The sequence below is a fragment of the Schistocerca cancellata genome, chromosome 3 (genome assembly GCF_023864275.1).
Source record: "Schistocerca cancellata isolate TAMUIC-IGC-003103 chromosome 3, iqSchCanc2.1, whole genome shotgun sequence".
Lineage (NCBI taxonomy): Eukaryota > Metazoa > Arthropoda > Insecta > Orthoptera > Acrididae > Schistocerca > Schistocerca cancellata.
Genome location: NC_064628.1, coordinates 458,766,007 through 458,791,138, shown reverse-complemented (window position 1 = coordinate 458,791,138; position 25,132 = coordinate 458,766,007). Strand labels below are relative to the sequence as shown.

Genomic DNA, 25,132 nt, shown 5'->3' with positions numbered 1-25,132 from the left:
GGCCAAATGAGGAGCTGCTTGAATAAAAAAGTAGCAGCATCATCAGAATTCATTTACTGGTAATAGCAGCTGGAGGAACTAATGACAAGCTGATCACATGTCCCCCAGTCATAGATTGCTCCTTGTACAATCTCATAGGTAACAACCAGTGAGTCAGAACATGCCTAAGGCCTAATATGTGAGTGGTATGTTTATCTTATTATCTTCACACCAGTCAGTACCTGGCTTCTCAGAAACTCGAATTTATGCAGAAGTCTGAGTGAGGTTAGTTTGTCTGTCCTAATATATCTTGTAGGGGAGGTGGCAGGGATCTTAATCATCCTTTGGGAGTGCCAAGAAGCCCAGAAGCCTTTTCTGACTTAGATCTTTTGATGATCTGTCAAATTCTTCTCATAAAATCATATCTCTCATCCCATCTTCATGTATTTCATCTTCCCATTCTATAACATTATCCCTATTATTCAATATCATTTCAGTCTTTCGCTTCTTTGCTTAGCACTGGGCTTCCATCTGACAACATGGTATTCAAACAACTACTGCTCTTTTTTTCCTAAGGTCTCTTTTAATTTTACTGTAGATAGCATCTACAGTGTTCTCCGATTACAAAACTTTGTTTAGAAAGAACTGTCCAAGATACAGCTACCTAGTTTGTTGCAAGTGTTAGCTGAATTTATGGATACACTTCCACATCATTTCTGACAGCTCCCACCCCCCCCCGGGGGGGGGGGCCTTTCTCTCTCTCTCTCTCTCTCTCTCTCTCTCTCTCTCTCTCTCTCTCTGATGATACCTGCAGTACACTTTGAGAAATATGCTTATCACAACATTTACAGTTAAAAAGAGTATAAAATTTATGATGAGAACAGCATGACTAATGACAATGAAGAAAATACAAGCGGTTTTATTGATTCAGGGGCTCAACATATTCACCTATGTTATAAAAACATTTATCTAACAGGTAATTTTTTAATTCTAACTTAAATTTTCTCTCATTTTTAATTCCCTTGATGCAAACTGGCAAAGCATGATACAGCTTTATTCCATAATGACTAAGGTGTTTTTGTTTTTCTAGCTGTAGGTAAATCTGAATTCATTCGTAAACTACTCAAGTATGTTCTTGTATACAGTAGGCTACACTTCTGAATATGTACAAAGATGGTACTGTAAGTATTTTTAAATGCATGAATAATGGCTTACAGTGTGTTTGTGGAGAGCTGTCTGTAATAATTCCAATGGGTCTTTTTTTTTTAATTTAAAAATGTCTGACAACTGAGATTTTGATATACCACGGAACAATATTCCATGACATATAATGGAATGGAAATAAGCAAAATGCACTAATCTTGCAAATTCTGTGCTACAAACTCTAGAAATTATTCTTAGTGCAAAACATACAGAATTGAGATTTTTGGATGTGTCTGTATCATGACCTTTTCAGCTCTAGTCATGATCAATGTGCAAACCAAAAAGTTTTGTAGATGGTACTTTCTCTATTTCATGGCCGAGCCGTGCCGGCTTGTATCGATTGATCAATCGGGTCGGCATGGTGTGATCTTTGGGCTCGGCTGTTTTGACGTGGATTTTGGCCACAACAGGCATGGGGGCTAGAAAGGGGACAGCCGCGCGATGCATGAGAACCAGAGACGAGCATGGTTGAGCAGGCTGGGGCACAACGCAGAGGTTGTGGTGTGTTTGACATGTTTGCTAGACCAAACCTGGCTTGTAGTATGGGAACTTGACTCGGTCACATTAGCCGAATTGAGTCGTGCGACCCTGATTTGGATCTGTAAAGGATTTTATAAAAGATTTGATGAGAATCTCTTGTCATGTTTCTGGTGCGTTTATTATACTGATCCTTGCTTCCCAAGTATCGGCACCATGACTGGAAACTGTTGTCTTGCTAACCAAAAGGTTCCCTCTATTTAGTGCTGTTTAAGTAAAAACGTGTTATTGTGTTTGGTTAAAGGTTTATCTGGATGTTGTGATGTGATACAGTCCGAGTAAGCGAGGTGTATTAATTGGTACTATTGCTGTTCGAAGTGATGGACGGCATAAGCCAGTATGGTGAAACTGTAATATTTTTCCTGGTACAGTGAGCCATGTGGATGTTGTTATAGTGGGTTCAAAGCACAGGCTTAACATTGAATCTGTACGTTCTGTGTTATCTAATTGCATTACTTGCTCACTCGTAAACTGTGAAATGGTAGCCTTACTTGACTGTTTAAGTTTATCAGTATCCTGTTAAGGGGTAATTTAAATGAGCTCCCCAGTTTCAGTGAGCATATGTTAACCTACTAGTGTAGTTTAAATTTCTAAGCTGACTTGGTATTATGCTATCCGCCCTCGTCCTTTAAGGTTATGTCAAGGGCATTAGTTATTGATTCACCCTTGACTATTTTATTTCAATGTTCATGATATAGGCTGTTATTTTATACATCGTAGTTATTTTATGTTTGAGGAATTAATGTTTGCCGTTTTCTCCCCCCCCCCCCCCCCTTTCCCCCCCTTTTCTCCGAAATTGTATAGTAGCACGGGCTCTAAGACCTATTTTCCAGTGTGTTATAGTGTACTGTGTGCGACACCCTGTCCAGCTCACCCACTTGCTGTGGCATCTGGGTCTCGCCGCCTCTGGTCTGGGTCCAGTGGGGCCCGCCATTCTGCTACTTGCATTTGCCTGTGCCTATGTGACGTCACCTGTTTTGAAAATGTGTCACCAAGGGGTGTATCTGTTGGTATTTTCTTTTGTGTTAAAAACATTGTGTGATATCCATTATTGGTTAAACTTTATTTCATTATTGTAGTCTCCTTTTAGGAGCTTTACTGTTTATAGAATTTAATTAACTTGCAAGGCACTTAATGCTTGGTTAAAGATGAATGTTGTTGTTTGAATATGGCAGTTGCCCATGCTTGTAAGGATTTTGAATTTTACAGATAAAATTTTATTTGGGCAAAGAAAAGTTAATAAAAGTGTTGTTGTTATAAACTGTAAATGTTGCTTATGTGGCCCGGCCCTCCCGCTCAACAGCAATTGGCCTATTAGGATGGTTTAACCACCACAATGGTCACCCAATAACAAGTGGAGGTCATCCTTCTCATTTGATTTACTGTACTGTACATAATTTGTTTTATTTAAACTCACTATTAACCTATTAGCATGCAGCCACTGCTGCACACAGTTGAGAACTTTTTCAGTTGTAGTGGGTAGGATTTTCTGTTATCATTTATAATTATGATTGTATCAGCTGCAAATAACATATTTTGAATGAACTGTTGGGGCTGTTAAGGTTATTTATAAAGATCAAGAATAACAGGGGGCCAAGAATACTACTGTGTGGGACACCTGCTTCCATTCTTTTAGCATCTGATACACACTTTATTTTTTGCCTGTTCTGAGATGTGAGTTCTACAGCCTATGTTCTATCTTGGAGATATGATTCAAACAATTTTCTCCCAGTTCTTCTGATGCCTATTGTCTCCAGTTTGTCAAGGAGAATTTAGTGGTTTACTGTAACAAAGACTCATTATTTGTACTTTTCCTAGATTAATTACCCTCCCATACACTTTTTTTTGTAGTTTCTTACATATTTTTTTGAACTGGGGTCAGTACAAGTTTTTATTTCAGAGCTGAGTCTTTTCAGAGTCTTCAAAGAATTTTTTATACCAGATGTGATCCATGAATTTCTGTTGTCTATGACCAGATGAGTTGATTTTAACTAACCTTTTTTAAGCACATTTCAAAATTTGTCATGAAAAGAAATGAGAAAACACTGCATGCAGAATTTGTATTTGTTTGTGGCAACGTTTCTACCCAGGACTGGTCAGTCAGTGTGACAGCAAACTGATTGCAGTTTTCAAGGGAGAAAATTCCTTTATACATATGATGTATTGTTTTTTTAACTGTCAGAACTTTTATGATGAGTGCATTGTAGTTAGATAGGCCTAAGTCAAAACTCATTACTTATGTATCTGCGGTATCTATATTTGAAAATATATTATCTGTGAGACTTTTTGGAGGGTTTGTTAGCCTCGTAGGGCCATTTATATAAGAATATAAGTTGAAACGGTGTAGAATATTGAGGAACTGAATTTTAATTGGACTTCCTACCAACATATGAGGTCCATGAGTTGTGTTGAGCATCAAAGGATGATAAGAAGAATTTTAAAAGACTGGCAATGTTGATGACAAGACAAGAAATGGTAGACCTGGAGTGAGTGACAACACTGTTGATACCATGCTTACAGCATTTCAGCACAGTCCGTGGAAATTGACGCATCACATTTCCAGAGAAACAGTCACACATAAGGGCACTGTAGTGAAGATTTTACACAAACAATTGCTTTTCCATTCATACAAAGTGAAAAACCTGCTAGTTTGCAGCCAGATGACAGGCCAGATGTGCGGAGTTTGCTAGTAACATGCTGGACCAAAATGATGCAGACAATGACTATCTCAATAAAATTTGTTTCTCTGACAAAATGATCTTTCACATCTCCAGAAAAAATCAGACATAATGTCCAAATCTGGGGGTCACAATACATATATATTGTGGTGCAGCAGATAAGGAACAGCTTAAAAGTGAACATGTGGTGTGGCTTAATGCACAATTATTGGACTGCTCTGTTCCAGTGAGCCTACCACTACAGTGGCAGTTTACCTCGACATATTAGAACTTTATGTTGCACCTCAGTTAGAATAATTTTAGCCATAAGTAGTGTTTCAGTGAGATGCTGCACTTCCACCCTGACAATTATTTGTCCTTTGCTTCTCCATTTCTCAGAGGGTGCTGATTCTGCAACTGTATGTACAATTAACAAAAATGTCACTCTAGTTATTAATAAGAAGTTTATTAAGTCTACAACCAGTTTCACTCCTGACACTATGCCATTTTCAAGTAGACCTGAAAATGTACTGTAGAGAAGCAATTTCTTAAGTTATCAGATGAAACCTTTCTGGACAGATGGATCAGTAGAGATGGTCAAACATAAACCCTCATCATATTTTGTAAGTTTACATTAATGATAAAGTGGTCAATTCAATTTCCTGTTGTACAAACTCTTATGGCATGAATATCTGATGCTGTAGAGGCAGTGGTGGAAGAGACTTCTGATGAAGCAAGCTGGGATACTTTTAATTTCCCTCTTGTTTTGCCATTTGCCTCCTTAAAATTCATTTTTCATTTTTGGCTAATTACTATTAACATATGTGAGCTTAATCTGCATTTTTATAAAAGAGAAAGATTGGCCCTCAACTTTAAAGAATATAACACCAGATCTAATTTTGTGCTTAGTTTTAGGTATGTAATTGATTTTCTAATTTATTTTGACTATTACTAATTAGTATCTTTCATTATAGGGTGAAATCAGTAATCGTTTCATAACTTAGATTCTATTGTTGACATATAAACAAATACAAATTCTGTAATAATATTGTAAACATTTGGAAGACGAAATGCTAGTATTCTTAAAGTATCTATTTGGCTCTAGTCGGAAACATGTTAGCAAAACCAGCCCTTCATTAATTCCAAAGTAATTAACAGTTTTGTCAAAAGTATTGTTTGCATAACTATATCTGTTAATGTCATGAGTCAAACAAATAATTTGGACTAACCCTTGCAGCAGACGAAACTGTTAAAAAGAACCAATGTTTTGATGTATTCAGTTAATTTAATGAGTTAAGTTTTAATTGTAATTTCTGTAAATTTAACTTTAAACAATGTAGAGTTTCAGCACCTATTACTGTGATGATATATAAGGGCCCGATTTTTGGTCATGAGTCAGTCAGTCCATGGCCGAGATTCAGACGAGGAACCTGTGTTGGTTACCACGACAACAATGATCAACTTAACAGTGAAATAAGTGTTACACCAATAGGCCATGTGTAAAATCAATGACAGTGTCTGCTCCATAAGTACCTGATTATTCTTCAAGAACTGTGAACTTGGTGGTTAGGTCTTACTGCTCGTAGATGTTCAATAGTAAACTATTGTAGTGGTATGTGGAGGTTCACCTGAAAACTATTCATGAGGCTTATAGAAAGTTAAACAATAGTGCACTGGTCATATAACTGTGTAATATTAGGGGTTGCGAAAAGTGAAATTAAAGTACAGTGAAACGCAACTGTGCATCTGTTGGCTACATTATTTATGGAAGTCAGTGTCCAAATTTCAAACCCTATTTTTCAGCCAGTGTAGCAACACAGTATGTTGACACCAAGGACAACAAACAAAAGAAATAATAGCAGGTGGAACCGCTACAGACTGACAAAAACATGGAGAGAAACTGAGGACCATCTAGACATTCTGTGAGCAACAAATGGAGTATATGTGGAAATGTACCCATAAAATACTTGATGAGTTAGGCAACCTTGAACCAGAGACTCTGAAGGTTCTGTCACAAGCTAGGCTGTGGCTTCCTAGACTTGAGCCATAGGGTTGAGAATTGTAGAGCCCACCCAAACAGGTCACATGTGCACATCGTATATAAGAGGCAGCTACCCAGGTAGCTAACAATGCGTGGAGTGCACACAACAGTTTTTAAATTGGGTGACTCTCCATCCATTTCAGATAATGATATCTGTAAGACCCAAAGAAATGTCACCCCCCCCCCCCACCCCTTACAGGTGAGAGTATTAAAATCCTAGTGGTTAACTGCTGAAGCATTTGCAACAAAGTGCCAGAGTTTGAAGCATTCCTAAAAAGCTCTGAAGTTCACATAATACTAGGCACAGAAAGCTGATTAAAACCTGAAGTTCATATAGGTCAGATCCTTTAGAAAAATTTAAACATGTAGCAAAAGGACTGAGAAATGGGAAATGAAGGTGGTATAAATGTCGCAGTAGACAAGTAACTCAAACCCACAGAGATAATCATTTAAGCAGCATGTGAGATTGTTGGGCAACATACAGTATCAGTAATGGGCATGTAACTGTAATAGGATCCTTCTACCAACCACTCAACTCACTTGCTGATGAACCAAAAACTTTAGGAAAAACCTAATGAACCAAAAACTTTAGGAAAAATCCACAATCAAGCTGTAATCCTTGGAGGAAACTTTAATCTTCCAACAATCAATTCAGATAATTATAGTTTTGCTAGGTGTGGGTGTTAAAAAACTTCCTGTAAAACATTACTAAATGCCTTCTCTGAAGACTACATAGAACAGATAGTTTCGAACTCCATGATGGAAATATATTAGATCTAATGGTAACAAAAACCTGATCTGTTTGAGGATGTCCACATTGAAACTGGTATCAGTGACCATGAGGCAGTTGTATCAACAATGAATACCAAAATAGAAAGGGCAGCTAAAACAAGTAGAAAGATATACAGGGTGGTCAGAAAAAGTCTGAAACGCTTGTCGTGACATTGTAGGGCAGATTGTACTGAGACATAAATGTTAAGAAAAAAATGCGATACGTTGTGTCATTTCCGAGTTATTTAGCATAGAATTTAGCCAATCGGGGCGTCGCGCACTCACATTCAAGTGGTCTGCCACGGGCGGTGTTGCCCAACAAGTGCTTTGTCTTGTTAGCTGAAACTTGAATTTACGCACGCAATGATCTGATTGGCTAACTTCAATGCAAAATAACTTGGAAATAGCGCAACGTATCGAATTTTTTTCTTAACATTTATGTCTCAGTACAATTTTCCCCACAACATCACTACAAGCGTTTCAGAAATTTTCTGACCACTCTGTATATGTTCAGCAAACTACAGAATTACACAGTAGTGTCATATCTCAATGAAAAACTTGAAACCTTTAGCAGTTGACAATGTACTGGTTAGATATGTAACTAGTAGACCAGTCCATGATGGGAAAGACCCTTCATGGTATACAGTCACTGTAAAGAAACATTTAAATAAATAAAGACTACTGCATAATAGGTATAAAATAAAGCATAAGGCTATGGGTGTACCAATCTCAATGTAGTCTCTAGAGATCCTCTACCACAAAAAGAGAATGATCTTTGGACTGTGAAAAGATACAGTAATAAGTCTTGAACTGAGGCAGTTGCAGGTATATATGTTGACAAATAAATTTTATGCAGATGTGTCTGCTGCATTCGTTGTTTAGTCAATAAGTATCAGCCCATACTATGATCTACCTTCATTTGTGACCCCATGTTGGTTTTGAAATGCACAATTCTTCAAATTTTCGTCATAATTTTTTGCCATGCCAATGTGGCTGCCTCATCACACTCCGATCAGTGCACTGCTTCTGGATTGTAGTGCTGGAAGGACTGCAGTGCAGGATGTGAAGTGCTCTTCATGTATAAAAATGATGTCAAAAACCGAGTGCACCAATGACTCAAGACTAGTACATACCGACATCATCAAACTTTTGGTACATCAACAATGTCTACCACTTATGAACCCATTCCCAAACCAGGAGTACAACTCTGCTGTTAATAGTGCTACCTGTGTACAATGATTCCACAGCATTTGCAGGAACATTTTTGTGTCATCCATACCTGCATCACATGTGAAATATGAATATCTGCTTACCACCTCATAACAACCATTCATGCATCATGAACAATCACTGGCCATGATGCCTCACACCGAGGGCCTGCTTTTAGATTTGGAGAATAGTGCCTTCATGGGCAATGCTTCCACTCAAACCTGCGTGCACAATACTTGTGACACAAATTGTGTGCTTCCCCCATCTTCCGTATCGTGAAATGAAAACCGCCAGTCATTTAATGTTTTATCACAACAAAACAGGATTTGTGTACAATCAGCAGCCACCTTGCCTGCTGCAAGAGACAATGCTGCAAATTCGAGCTTTGCTTCATGTTTGAAGCTTTGTACTCACCTTTCGATGCTGCCACCCCATCTTGTGGTTTAAGATTATTGATAATATTTTACATTATTGATAATATTTTACATTATTGATAATATTTTACAGCAACAGGAGACTTTGGCAATGTCACTAGATACATCAGTTTACTCTGTTATCTAGCAGTTCAAGTGGAAGTCATCAGTGACATCATAGTGTCACCACCTCAAACAAACAAATATGAAGTGGCAAATTGTGTACTTCTACAATGCTTTTCACAAACCTCTGAACAACAAGCACACAAGGCTATGTATGATCAATAGCTGCACAACAACATGCCATCACATCTCTGGCGACGTCTCCATGCAATCATCAACTGTGCCCTTGTGCTGGACACAGTACTATGGACACTATGGTGGGTTAAACTACTGTCATAATTATAACTAGTAATGACTATGGATGAGACTGAACTTCTTGATGAATGACTCATGCTAGCTGACCGTATGTTCTCTGTCATCCATTACTACTGATTAATAAACAACCGAGATGTGACACATGAGGCGACACATGGGCATTATCTTCTTCAATGGCAACCACTGACAGCTGAACAAACTTGAAGTAACCTGACTGTGACATCACACCTCACTGTCCAGCTCCAATATGTAGCAGCAGGGAAACGCTGCTCCTCGCCACAGGATAAGTATCCCTTCACAGCTGTTGCTCTCCTGGTTTCATACAACTTCAGGCACACAGCTCAGAAATGTTGAAAACCATGTGCCTTCAGCAGGATGAAATAAACACTTCAGCCTGCTCAACACAACATAGTTTCCAATCACCTTTGCATGTTGCAGAGGCTCATATCACTTCTATAGCACCTGTAGACAGATGCCTCTACATTCAAGACCTAAATACAAAATAATTCTTCCCTGAGGATATGGGCTCTGATACCAGTTCCCTGTCCTATGTCACCACACCCACTTATGAGCTGTCAACACTTGGCAGACGACTCAGATATCTCCATCCACGGCACCACCTCGTGCACTGTCCAGGTTACACCAGAATTACAATGCACCTGGACATTTTATGTCATGCATGTGTGCAAGCCTATTATTGGCATGGACCTCCTATGCCACAACAAACTTTTGCCCAATGTAGTGCAAATGGCATTAATGCACCACACTACTGGATCTCGCATTTAAGGGCAATTCTCTGTGACTACACCCACTACAATTCATCCTGCTAGACGTGTCTCTGCTCACAAGTCTATTGCAGTAACAATCCATCAATGTGTCTTTATGATTCACAGCATTCTGCCCACTCAGCAGCAACACATTGACTGCTTCACAGAAGCATGATTACTTCACAATGAAAATTCCACCACTCCATCAATGCATCAGAAGTCAAACTTGCAAGAGCATGCACACATATACATGAGCTCACTTCACAATGGCCAGCTGCAGACAACAGGCTGCCACTGCACGCTGTGTGCCCCCTTCCCAGGTATGGCCCGTATTTCATAGACATTTTGCCATGGCACACACAAAAGCTGTACATCAACAGCCACTTCAAACTGCCTGCCACAAACAAGATGCCCCCTCCTCCATGCCGCCTGCCTCCACACTGGCTTCAGAGCAGCACGTATCACATCAGCCTCCTTAAAACAATGTGCACCTGAAGGTCAGTATGCTGCTATCCGCAGTGTTAGTAAACAGTGAACCGATCCCAGCCACTACCTGCTCTTGGGCTTATGCATGTGTAGTATGCAATGGTACAGTGCTTAGGACTATGACAACAAATGGTCTTCCTATCAGACACAAACCTCGTCACCTGTGTCCTGAAGATTTACAAACAGCTAAAAATGCCATTCATGAACTTTTACAAGCAGGAATTGTTTGCCCATCTGACAGCCCCTGGGAATCACAAATTAAACTTTTTCCCAAGAAAGACTTTGTAGTGGCTGCAGAGTTCTTAACTCTAGAACAGTGCATGGCAGCTACTCTGTCCCAAATCTCCAAGACTTTATGCAAGCACTCACAGGTGCAACAATCTTTAGTGTCATTGACTACAAGCATGCATATCTACAGATTCTGATGCACCCATATGATATAGAAAAGACTGCCATCATAACACCATTGGGACTTTACAAAAACGTGGCAGTAGTTTATTGATGGTTTCCTCTGCCACTTCCCATTTTGTTATTCGTATCTCGACAATAACTTGGTTTTCTCATGTTCCTCAAAGGAGCACACACTTCCCCTAGAACAAGTTCCACCCATGCTGCAGCAATGTTTTGTTATCATCAATGATGCCAAATCACAGCTACATCAGTTGGAAGTAACATTTCTTGGTCACACATGTAATGGACCTGGCACTTAGTCAACTACCAAATGAATGGAAATGGTTAAAAATTTGCTTTTTTCAAAAACTTATCAGGATTTACTTCATTTCCTCAGGATTCTCATTTTTTATTGCAGACATCTCCCACGTGCTACCAAGCTCCAGTCTCCACTTACATAGGCCTTATTAGGCAATGACAAGTAGGGTAAGAGGAAAATTGTCTGGAGATATTCTGTAAATCAAAGAACAGCTTTGTACAAGCCATCATTTTCTTTCTCCCCAGCCTGGAAGCTCAGCTCACACTCACCACTGATGAAAGTGACTCTGCGCTCAGTGTGGAACTTCAGCAGGTTTTTAATGGAGTACCTCAACCATTATGATTCTTCTCGAAGAAACTTTCATAGTCTCAGTCTAAAGAGTCAGCTTTTGACCACATGATTTCATGGTGTACACAGCTGTCAAACATTTTTGAGAAGACATCAAAGGATGTTAGATAGCTATATATGAGGTGCATTCAAGTTCTAAGGCCTCCGATTTTTTTTCTCCGGACTGGAAAGAGATAGAAACATGCACATTGTTTTAAAATGAGGTGGCGTTCATTGTCAATACGTCCCAGAGATGGCAGCACCATACGGCAGATGGAATTTTACCGCCAGCGGCGAGAATGAGAACTGTTTTAAATACTTAAAATGGCGACGTTTTCCTTACTTGAATAGCATGCAATCATTCGTTTTCTGAATTTGCGTGGTGTGAAACCAATTGAAATTCATCGTCAGTTGAAGGAGACATGTGGTGATGGAGTTATGGATGTGTCAAAAGCGCGTTCATAGGTACGACAGTTTAATGAAGGCAGAACATCGTGTGACAACAAACCGAAACAACCTCGGGCTCGCACAAGCCGGTCTGACGACATGATCAAGAAAGTGGAGAGAATTGTTTTGGGGGATCGCCGAATGATTGTTGAACAGATCGCCTCCAGAGTTGGCATTTCTGTGGGTTCTGTGCACACAACCCTGCATGACGACCTGAAAATGCGAAAGGTGTCATCCAGGTGGGTGCCACGAATGCTGACGGACGACCACATGGCTGCCCGTGTGGCATGTTGCCAAGCAATGTTGACGTTCAACGACAGCATGAATGGGACTTTCTTTTCATCAGTTGTGACAATGGATGAGACATGGATGCCATTTTTCAATCCAGAAACAAAGCGCCAGTCAGCTCAATGGAAGCACACAGATTCACCGCCACCAAAAAAATTTCGGGTAACTGCCAGTGCTGAAAAAATGATGGTGTCCATGTTCTGGGACAGCGAGGGCATAATCCTTACCCATTGCGTTCCAAACGGCACTACGGTAACAGGTGCATCCTACAAAAATGTTTTGAAGAACAAATTCCTTCCTGCACTGCAACAAAAACGTCCAGGAAGGGCTGCACGTGCGCTGTTTCACCAAGACAGCGCACCCGCACATCGAGCTAACATTATGCAACAGTTTCTTCGTGATAACAACTTTGAAGTGATTCCTCATGCTCTCTACTCACCTGACCTGGCTCCTAGTGACTTTTGGCTTTTCCCAACAATGAAAGACACTTTCCGTGGCCGCACATTCACCAGCCGTGCTGCTATTGCCTCAGCAATTTTCCAGTGGTCAAAACAGTGGCGGTGGGAGGGTGCATGGGACAGGTTTTACACCGGGGGCAGTTACAAGGGTAGGAGCCAGAGGGTAGGGAAGGTGGTTTGGGGATTTCATACGGATGAACCAAGAGGTACACCAACAACCTGAAAACAGCTTTCGCATCCCGGAACTACCCTCCCAACCTGGTACAGAAACAAATTACCAGAGCCACTTCCTCATCCCCTCGAACTCAGAACCTCTCACAGAAGAACCCCAAAAGTGCCCCACTTGTGACAGGATACTTTCCGGGACTGTATCAGACTCTGAATGTGGCTCTCCAGCAGGAATAAGACTTCCTCAAATCCTGCCCTGAAATGAGATCCATCCTTCATGAAATCCTCCCCACTCCACCAAGAGTGTCTTTCCGGCCATCCACCTAACCTTCGTAACCTCTTGGTTCATCCCTATGAAATCCCCAAACTACCTTCCCTACCCTCTGGCTCCTACCCTTGTAACCGCCCCCGGGGTAAAACCTGTCCCATGCACCCTCCCACCGCCACGTACTCCAGTCCTGTAACCCGGAAGGTGTACACGATTAAAGGCAGAGCCACGTGTGAAAGCACCCACGTGATTTACCAGCTGACCTGCCTACACTGTGAAGGTTTCTATGTGGGAATGACCAGCAACAAACTGTCCATTCGCATGAATGGACACAGGCAGACAGTGTTTGTTGGTAATGAGGATCAACCTGTGGCTAAACATGCCTTGGTGCATGGCCAGCACATCTTGGCACAGTGTTGCACCATCTGGGTTATCTGGATACTTCCCACTAACACCAACCTGTCACAACTCCAGAGATGGGAACTTGCCCTTCAGTATATCCTCTCTTCCCGTTACCCACCAGGCCTCAACCTCAGCTAATTTCAAGTTGCATATATATATATATATATATATATATATATATATATATATAAACAAAGACGATGTGACTTACCAAATGAAAGTGCTGGCAGGTCGACAGACACACAAACGAACACAAACATACACACAAAATTCAAGCTTTCGCAACAAACTGTTGTCTCATCAGGAAAGAGGGAAGGAGAGGGAAAGATGAAAGGATGTGGGTTTTAAGGGAGAGGGTAAGGAGTCATTCCAGTCCCGGGAGCGGAAAGACTTACCTTAAGGGGAAAAAACGACGGGTATACACTCGCACACACACACACATATCCATCCACACATATACAGACATATGTCTGCTTGTGTCTGTATATGTGTGGATGGATATGTGTGTGTGTGCGAGTGTATACCCGTCCTTTTTTCCCCTTAAGGTAAGTCTTTCCGCTCCCGGGACTGGAATGACTCCTTACCCTCTCCCTTAAAACCCACATCCTTTCGTCTTTCCCTCTCCTTCCCTCTTTCCTGATGAGGCAACAGTTTGTTGCGAAAGCTTGAATTTTGTGTGTATGTTTGTGTTCGTTTGTGTGTCTGTCGACCTGCCAGCACTTTCATTTGGTAAGTCACATCGTCTTTGTTTTTAGGTATATTTTTCCTTCGTGGAATGTTTCCTTCTATTAAAACCATATATATATATATATATATATATATATATATATATATATATATATAAAGAAAGATGATGAGACTTACCAAACAAAAGCGCTGGCAGGTTGATAGACACATAAACATACACACACAAAAAAAAAAAAATTCTAGCTTTCGCAACCAACGGTTGCCTCGTCAGGAAAGAGGGAAGGAGAGGGAAAGACAAAAGGATATGGGTTTTAAGGGAGAGGGTAAGGAGTCATTCCAATCCCGGGAGCGGAAAGACTTACCTTAGGGGGAAAAAAGGACAGGTATACACTCGCACACACACACATATCCATCCGCATATACACACACATATATATATATATATATATATATATATATATATATATATATATGTGTGTGTGTGTGTGTGTGTGTGTGTGTGTGTGTGAGTGAGTGAGTGAGAGAGAGAGAGAGAGAGAGAGAGAGAGAGAGAGAGAGACTGTGTGACAGCCTTTTTGTTGTGCCTATATGCGACTCAGCATCTCCACTATAAGGTTCCTTCTTTTCCTGTGAGTATGGTGCATGCCTTTGCACCACAACACAAACAACTGCATTTGTAGTGATGCTGTGAACTGTAAGCATGGATTGCTGATGAATGCTGTTGCATTGTGTTCAACAAAGCATCACAGTTCTGCACTGTCCTGGGGAGAGGTCCTGTTCTTCTAATGTTTGGTGTGAATTCACATCACAGCTGTTAGTAATTGAGGAAACTCTGGTGGCAAAAATGTATGTCAAGGACATGTTACATCCTCATGTATTACCTCTCATATTATACCAACATGGTGCCATTTTGCATCAGAAAAATGCTCAGCCACAAATGACACATGTCTCTATGAACTATATGCATGATATTGAGGTACTCCTGTGGCCTGCAATCTACTGAGACCCATCCCCCAGAGAATATGTCTGGGACCAGCTTGGATGTCAGCTCCATCCTAGTGCAGCATCAAGGATATCGAGGACCAGTTACAACAACTGTGACCATCTTGCCTCCAGGAGAGGATACAACGGTTTTGTGACAAACTTCCCAACTGAATCAATGCTTAAATCCAGGTCAGGTAGGGTGCATATCATACTGATAAGTGCACTCATACTGCCAAGTTTATTGTAAATTGGACTTGATTTTGTATTTGCTTAAATAATGTCACATACCCTCACAACTCATTAAACTCAATTTGGTTTTCTCCTCCCCTTCTGATGCTTCACTTGTTTTTCAGGAAGTGTAATACTGTCTACATCAGGAAAGATCGTACAACTTTAGGACGTATCCCACATTACCCAAAATAGTAAAGATGAATTTTATAGTTTTTTTCTGTGGCAATAATGCCATGTCCAATAAATATTCAAATTATTTTACAAAGTTTAATGAATTTTTTAATTTCTCTAAGTGCCCCATGAACCACGAACCTTGCCGTTGGTGGGGAGGCTTGCGTGCCTCAGCGATACAGATGGCCATACCGTAGGTGCAACCACAACGGAGGGGTATCTGTTGTGAGGCCAGACAAACATGTGGTTCCTGAAGAGGGGCAGCAGCCTTTTCAATAGTTGCAGGGGCAACAGTCAGGATGATTGACTGATCTGGCCTTGCAACACTAACCAAAACGGCCTTGCTGTGCTGGTACTGCGAACGGCTGAAAGCAAGGGGAAACCCCAGCCGTAATTTTTCCCGAGGGCATGCAGCTTTACTGTATAGTTAAATGATGATGGATCCTCTTGGGTAAAATATTCCGGAGGTCAAATAGTCCCCCATTCGGATCTCCGGGCGGGGACTACTCAAGAGGATGTCGTTATCAGGAGAAACAAAACTGGCATTCTACGGATCGGAGCGTGGAATGTCAGATCCCTTAATCGGGCAGGTAGGTTAGAAAATTTAAAAAGGGAAATGGATAGGTTGAAGTTAGATATAGTGGGAATTAGTGAAGTTCGGTGGCAGGATGAACAGGACTTTTGGTCAGGTGAATACAGGGTTATAAATACAAAATCAAGTAGGGGTGATGCAGGAGTAGGTTTAATAATGAATAAAAAAATAGGAGTGCAGGTAAGCTACTACCAGCAGCATAGTGAACACATTATTGTGGCCAAGATAGACACGTAGCCCATGCCTACTACAGTAGTACAAGTTTATATGCCAACTAGCTCTGCAGATGATGAAGAAATTGATGAAATGTATGATGAGATAAAAGAAAGTATTCAGGTAGTGAAGGGAGACGAAAATTTAAGTCATGGGTGACTGGAATTCGAGAGAAGGAAAAGGGAGAGAAGAAAACATAGTGGGTGAATATGGATTGGGTGAGAGAAATGAAAGAGGAAGCTGTCTGGTAGAATTTTGCACAGAGCATAACTTAATCATAGCTAACACTTGGTTCAAGAATCATAAAAGAAGGTTGTATACATGGAAGAATCCTGGAGATACTTGAAGGTATCAGATAGATTATATAATGGTAAGACAGATATTTAGGAACCAGGTTTTAAATTGTAAGACATTTCCAGGGGCAGATGTGGACACTGACCACAATCTATTGGTTATGAACTGTAGATTAAAACTGAAGAAACTGCAAAAAGGTGGGAATTTACGGAGATGGGACATGGATAAACTGACTACACCAGAGGTTATACAGAGTTTCAGGGAGAGCATAAGGGAACAATTGACAGGAATGGGGGAAAGAAATACAGTAGAAGAAGAATGGGTAGCTTTGAGGAATGAAATAGTGAAGGCAGCAGAGGATCAAGTAGGTAAAAAGATGAGGGCTAGTAGAAATCCTTGGGTATCAGAAGAAATATTGAATTTAATTGATGAAAGGAGAAAATATAAAAAACGCAGTAAATGAAGCAGGCAAAATGGAATACAAACGTCTCAAAAATGAAATCGACAGGAAGTGCAAAATGGCTAAGCAGGGATGGCTAGAGGACAAATGTAAGGATGTAGAGGCTTATCTCACTAGGGGTAAGATAGATACTGCCTACAGGAAAATTAAAGAGACCTTTGGAGAAAAGAGAGCCACTTGTATGAATATCAAGAGCTCAGATGGAAACCCAGTTCTAAGCAAAGAAGGGAAAGCAGAAAGGTTGAAGGAGTATATAGAGGGTCTATACAAGGGTGATGTACTTGAGGACAATATTATGGAAATGGAAGAGGATGTAGATGAAATGGGAGATACGATACTGCGTGAAGAGTTTGACAGAGCACTGAAAGACCTGAGTCGAAACAAGGCCCCAGGAGTAGACAACATTCCATTGGAACTATTGACAGCCTTGGGAGACCCAGTCCTGACAAAACTCTACCATCTGGTGAGCAAGATGTATGAGACACGCAAAATACCCTCAGACTTCAAGACGAATATAATAATTCCAATCCCAAAGAAAGCATGTGTTGACAGATGTGAAGATTACCGAACTATCAGTTTAATAAGTCACAGCTGCAAAATACTAACGCGAATTCTTTGCAGACGAATGGAAAAAGTGGTAGAAGCCGACCACGGCAAAGATCAGTTTGGATTCTGCAGAAATGTTGGAACACGTGAGGCAATACTGACTCTACGACTCAGCTTAGAAAATAGATTAAGGAAAGGAAAACCTACATTTCTAGCATTTGTGGAGTTAGAGAAAGCTTTTGACAATGTTGACTGGAGTACTCTCTTTCAAATTCTAAAGGTGGCAGGGGTAAAATACAGGGAGCGAAAGGCTATTTACAATTTGTACAGAAACCAGATGGTAGTTATAAGAGTCAAGGGGCATGAAAGGGAAGCAGCGGTTGGGAAGGGAGTGAACAGGGTTTTAGCCTGTCCCTGATGGTATTCAATCGGTATATTGAGCAAGCAGTAAAGGAAACAAAAGAAAAATTCGGAGTAGGTATTAAAGTCCATGGAGATGAAATAAAAACGTTGAGGTTTGCCGATGACATTGTAATTCTGTCAGAGACAGCAAAAGACTTGGAAGAGCAGTTGAACAGAATGGACAGTGTCTTGAAACGAGGATATAAGATGAACATCAACAAAAGCAAAACGAGAATAATGGAATGTAGTCAAGTTAAGTCTGGTGATGCTAAGGGAATTAGATTAGGAAATGAGACACTTAAAGTAGTAAAGGAGTTCTGCTATTTGGGGAGCAAAATAACTGATGATGGTCAAAGTAGAGAGGATATAAAATGTAGACTGGCAATGGCAAGGAAAGTGTTTCTGAAGAAGAGAAATTTGTTAACATTGAGTATAGATTTAAGTGTCAGGAAGTCGTTTCTGAAAGTATTTGTATGGAGTGTAGCCATGTATGGAAGACAAACATGGACGATAAACAGTTTGGGCAAGAAGAGAACAGAAGCTTTCGAAATGTGGTGCTACAGAAGAATGCTGAAGATTAGATGGGTGGATCACATAACTAATGAGGAGGTATTGAATAGAATTGGGGAGAAGAGGAGTTTGTGGCACAACTTGACTAGAAGAAGGGACCGGTTGGTAGGACATGTTCTGAGGCATCAAGGGATCACAAATATAGCATTGTAGGGCAGTGTGGAGGGTAAAAATCGTAGAGGGAGACCAAGAGATGAATACACTAAGCAGATTCAGAAGGATGTAGGTTGCAGTAAGTACTGGGAGATGAAGAAGCTTGCACAGGATAGAGTAGCACGGAGAGCTGCATCAAACCAGTCTCAGGACTGAAGACAACAACAACAACAACAACAACAACAAGTGCGTATATAAAGAGTCCACACACTGGATTGACTGTATGAATTAATGATTATTACTGAGTATAAATGGTGAAGACAGTAATTTCTTACCCATTAAGTAATAATCAAGGAAGCACATCAATTATTCCACTGAAAGAAATTTAGTGAAATAGAAGACAGTAAACAATATTTGTCATCAAAGTTTGAAAACAGAATATCACCACAGTATCCAAGCGTTGTTTGGAGACATTTGTGATTCCGTAAAGTAGTTATTGCAAATCTATCACGTCTGCCATAAATGCTCCTGATGGCATTCACTTTTTCTTCATAACAAGGGAAACAAGTAATCAATGTCAGAAACACATGTCACTGACTCTTCCCTCCCTGATTTTCATTGCTACTTTGGAATAATGACTTGAAAGACTGTAAGGTTATTCAAAGACACTTGTCATTTGAACCACCAAAGTGAGACACACCAGTTAGTTGTAATTGAAATGCAGCTACTCATAGAGGTCAAGTGTGGGCTCTAATTATCATATGGCAGTGAAACTTGGTAGATATTTTAATGCATTAATGTTGTTGTTGTGGTCTTCAGTCCAAACATCTACACATATATACATCTACATCTACATCTACATGATTACTCTGCTATTCACAATAAAGTGCCTGGCAGAGGGTTCAATGAACCACCTTCAAACTGTCTCTCTACCATTCCACTCTTGAACGGCATGCGGGAAAAATAAGCACTAAAATATTTCTGTGCAAGCCCTGATTTCTCTTATTTTATCGTGATGATCATTTCTCCCTATGTAGGTGGGTGGCAACAGAATGTTTTCGCAATTGGAGTAGAAAACTGGTGATTGAAATTTCATGAGAAGATCCTGTCGCAACGAAAAATGCCTTTGTTTTAATGATTGCCACTCAAATTCATGTATCATGTCTGTGACACTATCTCCCTTATTTCACAATAATACAAAACAAGCTGCCCTTCTTTGTACTTTTTCGATGTCATCCGTCAGTCCCACCCGATGCGGATCCCACAACATACAGCAATACTCCAGAATAGGGTGGACAAGTGTAGTGTAACCAGTCTCTTTGGTAGACCTGTTGCACCTTCTAAGTGTTCTGCCAATGAATTGCAGTCTTTGGTTTGCTCTACCCACAATAATATCTATGTGATCGTTCCAATTTAGGTTATTTGTAATTGTAATCCCAAAGTATTTAGTTGAATTTACAGCCCTCAGATTTGTGTGTCTTATCACGTAATCAAAATTTAATTGATTTCTTTTAGTACTCATGTGAATAACTTCACACTTTTCTTTACTCAGGGTCAATTGCCACTTTTTGCACCATACAGATATCTTATCCAAATCATTTTGCAAGTCATTTAGTTCATCTGATGACTTTACAAGATGGTATATAACAGCATCATCTGCAAACAATCTAAGACGGCTACGCAGATTGTCTCCTATGTTGTTAATATAGATCAGGAACAACAGAGGGCCTATGACACTTCCTTGGGGAATGCCAGATATTACTTCTGTTTTACTAGATGACTTTCCATCTATTACTATGAACTATGACCTTTGTGACAGGGAATCACGAATCCAGTCGCACAACTGAGGCGATACTCCGTAGGCAAGCACTTTGGTTAGAAGACGGTTGTGAGGAACGGTGTCGAAAGCCTTCTGGAAATCTAAAAATATGGAATCAATTTGATATCCCCTATCAATAGCACTTATTACTTCATGATTATAAAGAGCTAGTTGTGCTTCACAAGAATTATATTTTCTAAATGTGTGTTGACTACATGCCAATAAATCGTTTTCTTCGAGGTACTTCATCATGTTCAAATACAGTATATGTTCTAAAACCCTACTGCAAATCGATGTTAGTGATATAGGCCTGTAATTCAGTGGATTACTCCTACTTCCCTTTTTGGGTATTGGTGTTATTTGAGCAATTTTCCAGTCTTTAGGTATGGATCTTTCTGTGAGCGAAAGGTTGCATATAATTGCTAAATATGGAGCTATTTTATCAGCATACTCTGAGAGGAACCTGACTGGTATACAATCTGGACCGGAGGCCTTGCCTTTATTAAGTGATTTAAGCTGCTTTGTTACACTGAGGATATTTACTTCTATTCTTCTCATCTTGGCAGTTGTTCTTGATTGGAATTCAGCAATATTTACTTCATCTTCTTTGATGAAGACTGATTTGATGCAGCCCTCCATGCTACTCTCTCCTGTGCAAACCTCTTCACCTCTGAGTAATTACTGCAACCTACATCCTTCAGAATCTGCTTACTATGTTCATCTCTTGGTCTCCCTCTATAATTTTTACCCCCCACGCTTCCCTCCAGTACTAAATTGGTGATCCCTTGATGTCTCAGGATGTGTCCTACCATCCGATCCCTTCTTCTAGTCAGGTTGTACCACAAATTTCTCTTCTTCCCAATTCTATTCAATACCTTCTCATTAGTTATGTGATCTACCCATCTAATCTTCAGAATTCTTCTGTAGCACCACATTTCAAAAGCTTTAATTCTCTTCTTCTTTAAGCTGTTGATCATCCATGTTTCACTTCCATACATGGCTACACTCCATACAAATACTTTCAGAAAGGATTTACTGACACTTAAATCCATACTTGATGTTAACAAATCTCTCTTCTTCAGAAATGCTTTTCTTGTCATTGCCAGTCTACAATGGATGAGACATCTACTTCAACCATCACCAGTTATTTTGCTTCCAAAATAGGAAAACTCATCTACTACTTTAAGTGTCTCAGTTCCAATAACCATACAGTAGAGCTGCATGCCCATGGGAAAAATTACAGCTGTAGTTTCCCCATGCTTTCAGTTGTTGCTGTTTGCAGTACCAACACAGCAAGGCTGTTTTGGTTGATGTTACAAGGCCAGATCAGTCAATCACCCAGACTGTTGCCCCTGCAACTACTGAAAAGGCTACTACCCCTCTTCAGGAACCACACGTGTGTCTGTCCTCTCAACAGATACCCTTCCATTGTGGTTACACCTACAGTAAGGCTATCTGTATCACTGAGGCATGCGAGCCTATCCTCCAGGGCAAGTTATATGGTTCATGGGGGAGGTAGAGGGGATGCATTAATATGGAACTGATTTATGCTGGAAAAAAGTTAGTTCCCATTTTGAGCAGCAGGTGCAAATTGAGTGCTTTGAATGCAAGAGAAACATACTGAAATGTTTCCATATGTAATGGACTAGGAATTGGATGTGGGCAGAAAACATCAAACAAATGAGAAAGGCATAATTTTGATTTTATTATTAACCACTGATTAAGCAATTTGTCCAATATGAGCACTGGAGATGTCATTGAGCTGCTGCATCCACAATATGATGTAATCAACAGTTGCTCAGAGCAGGTTTGGTAGAATCTGAGCAATGTGGTTCTGTATACTGGCCTTCATATCAGGCAGAGACCGAACATGTCCCTGGTAAACAAAGCAGAGCCAAATGTCACATGGATTATGATTGGGTGATCTGGCAGAGCGTTCACTTGGTGAGTAACATAATGTATTGTCCCATATTGCATGAAAACAATGGTTTCCATACAGTTGTGCTCTTATAAAGCAGGAATCACATGCAATACAAGGAGGTCTTGAAAATGTGCTGTTGCCATGATACACCTGACAGATCCTCTGGGTGCATTCATTCAAAGAAGAATGGACCAAGAATAAAATGCTCATGAATCCACAGCACACAGTCACATATGGTGAGTGTAATGGCTCTTCATGCACAGCTTGCAGTTTAACAGTATCCCAAATTCAGCAGTTCTTTGAATTCAATGCAGCCTGTAGTGTAAAACATGCCTCATCATTCCATAGAATATTATTCAGCCACATGTAATCAACTTTGAACTGTATCAGGAATCGAAGACAAATCCAAATATTGCTACGGATTATAAGGTTTCATTTGCTGCACTGTGTGTGCTGTACTGGTGTAAAATAGACCACAAAACTTTCTGTACTGTTGACCATGCGATGGGCAATCCTTATGACACTGCACAAGCACTAGCACTATCCATGGCACATGCTGCATGGTCAGTTACAGCAACAGCAACCTTGTCAGTAACTTCCACTGGGATAGGATTCTTTCCTTTTATAGGTGCCACACCCATGTTTTCAAATTTAAATATCATCTTCTTTAAAACATCTAATGGCATCAGGCTCTCCTCAGACCTTCCAGTCGGTGACACTCTCTCAATGTAGCACTATAACTGCTGCCATTCACATAAAACAGATTCACTAACAGTACATGCTCTCCTTTGCGGTTGTCATACTGTTCCTTACATTATGGCTTGTCAAATTTCATTGTGGAAGTCATACCATCATACAAACAGAGTACAGTGCCAGATTCACACCTGGTGGGTACAGTTGGAAATAATTTTCTTTCCAGCATAAATCGGTTCTGCATTAACATGACAGAATATCTGCCAAGGATCACTGCCATATGATAATTACAGCATGCACTGGCCCTCCATTAGTAGCTCCACTTTAAATAAGCACTCACTCACTATCTGATCCTAACTTTAATACTTGTAATTCCTTAATGGGGAACATTTCTCTTAAACAGAAGAGAAGCTTCAGCAGAATGGTGATTCAGTCCTGGCCGCTGTCTCACTGTTCAAAAGGACTGGTGACCTCAGCAGTTTGGACACACACACACACACAGTCTCTCTCTCTCTCTCTCTCTCTCTCTCCCTCTCTCTCTCTCTCTCTCTCTCTCTCTGTTCAAAAACAGCCATTGGATGAACAACATCCAGTTTGTTCTGCAAAAGATCAATCCTGGCAGCTCTTTCAATGTACAGGTTTATCTAGTATATGAATGTGGACAGGAAAGTGGATGTGTGAAAATCAAGACAGCTACCATTTGCTACTTAACGTAATTGGTAAGAGACCACAGAATTAGAGGATAGCACTGGAGAATGGTGCCTATATGGTGCTGAAGTGCAGTTTACCATCCTCATTTGGAAGTTTGTAGTGCAACCATAATCCTAATAATTTATTTCTGTACTTTAATGAACTGGTTCACTGTTAACAGAGATAAACAGAATGTACAAATTATTTTTGGAGTATTGTGACACTTACACAATACATAATTACATTGTACTCTCATAAGTGTTCATTTCAGTTGTAAATAATATTAGAATGAAGTACAAGTGCACTGAGAACAGTTTCGATAGGAACTCATGTCTGTACTGAGTTTGTCAAAATTGCTCCCGGAGCTCAACTTTCCACTCCTAGTTCCACTTCCACTGGTACAAAAGGTTTCTTACCCTCACTGAATGATTTTCCCCAGTCAGAAGATTATATGTATACATAGTTTGGTTACACTTGCCTGAGGTAGTGTGAAGTTATGTTTAAAAGGGTGGGAGAGTCTTAGCAACACAGTATTTTGTATAACATAATACGTCATGTGTGCATCAATATATGCTCAAATTGCTCCATGCACTCCACAATTACATATGCTTTTACATGTTACCTTCTTCTCATCTCCACCTCTAAGGGTGGTAAAGTAATCTCATACCATAAGCTAAAATATTTTTTCATGTAGTAAGCCATATGTGCAACATATTTGGTTGAAATTTCTCCAGGCATTCCAGGATAATGCTAATGTTATATGCCACCACTTTGTTGTATCACATTCATAGGTTTTTTTTTCAGATAGTAAGTTAAATGTGTGCAAAGTGTGAGTGAACAAACGCATGTCACACATGTCCATTTTTATGTAGGCATAGAGTTTGTAAGTGGTATAAACCTTGAAGTGAATGGTATGATACACTGCAAGGAAACTAACATTAAAAATACTTCCATATTCAATTTCTCACATTGTATGGTTGTATCCTTCTACTTAGCAATCTCTATAACCTTTGTCTCCCCAAAGAAAGGCTTTAATCACCAGTCCATTTACCAGTCCAATTAAATACAGCTAGAGTAAAAAAAAAAAATACTTTTCCATAATGTCGTATTTAACAAACTATCATTAATAATGATAGTGTCATACAAATGAGCAGTACATAATCATTATGTTTCTATAAAATCATTTATTTATTTTTTCCATATTTCTCAAGGTTCTCTTTCTTGTTGGGCTCTGTGGCACATCACATTCAATGAGTAT

The 25,132-nt window shown here is 40.0% G+C and overlaps 1 protein-coding gene across 3 annotated transcripts in view; it reads right to left on the bottom strand.

Annotated features, from left to right (window-relative positions):
• The window catches only part of LOC126175233 (glycerol-3-phosphate phosphatase-like), an 89,677-nt gene that overhangs the window by 51,336 nt on the left and 13,209 nt on the right, over positions 1–25,132 (bottom strand). The gene's annotated exons all lie outside the window — the stretch shown is intronic.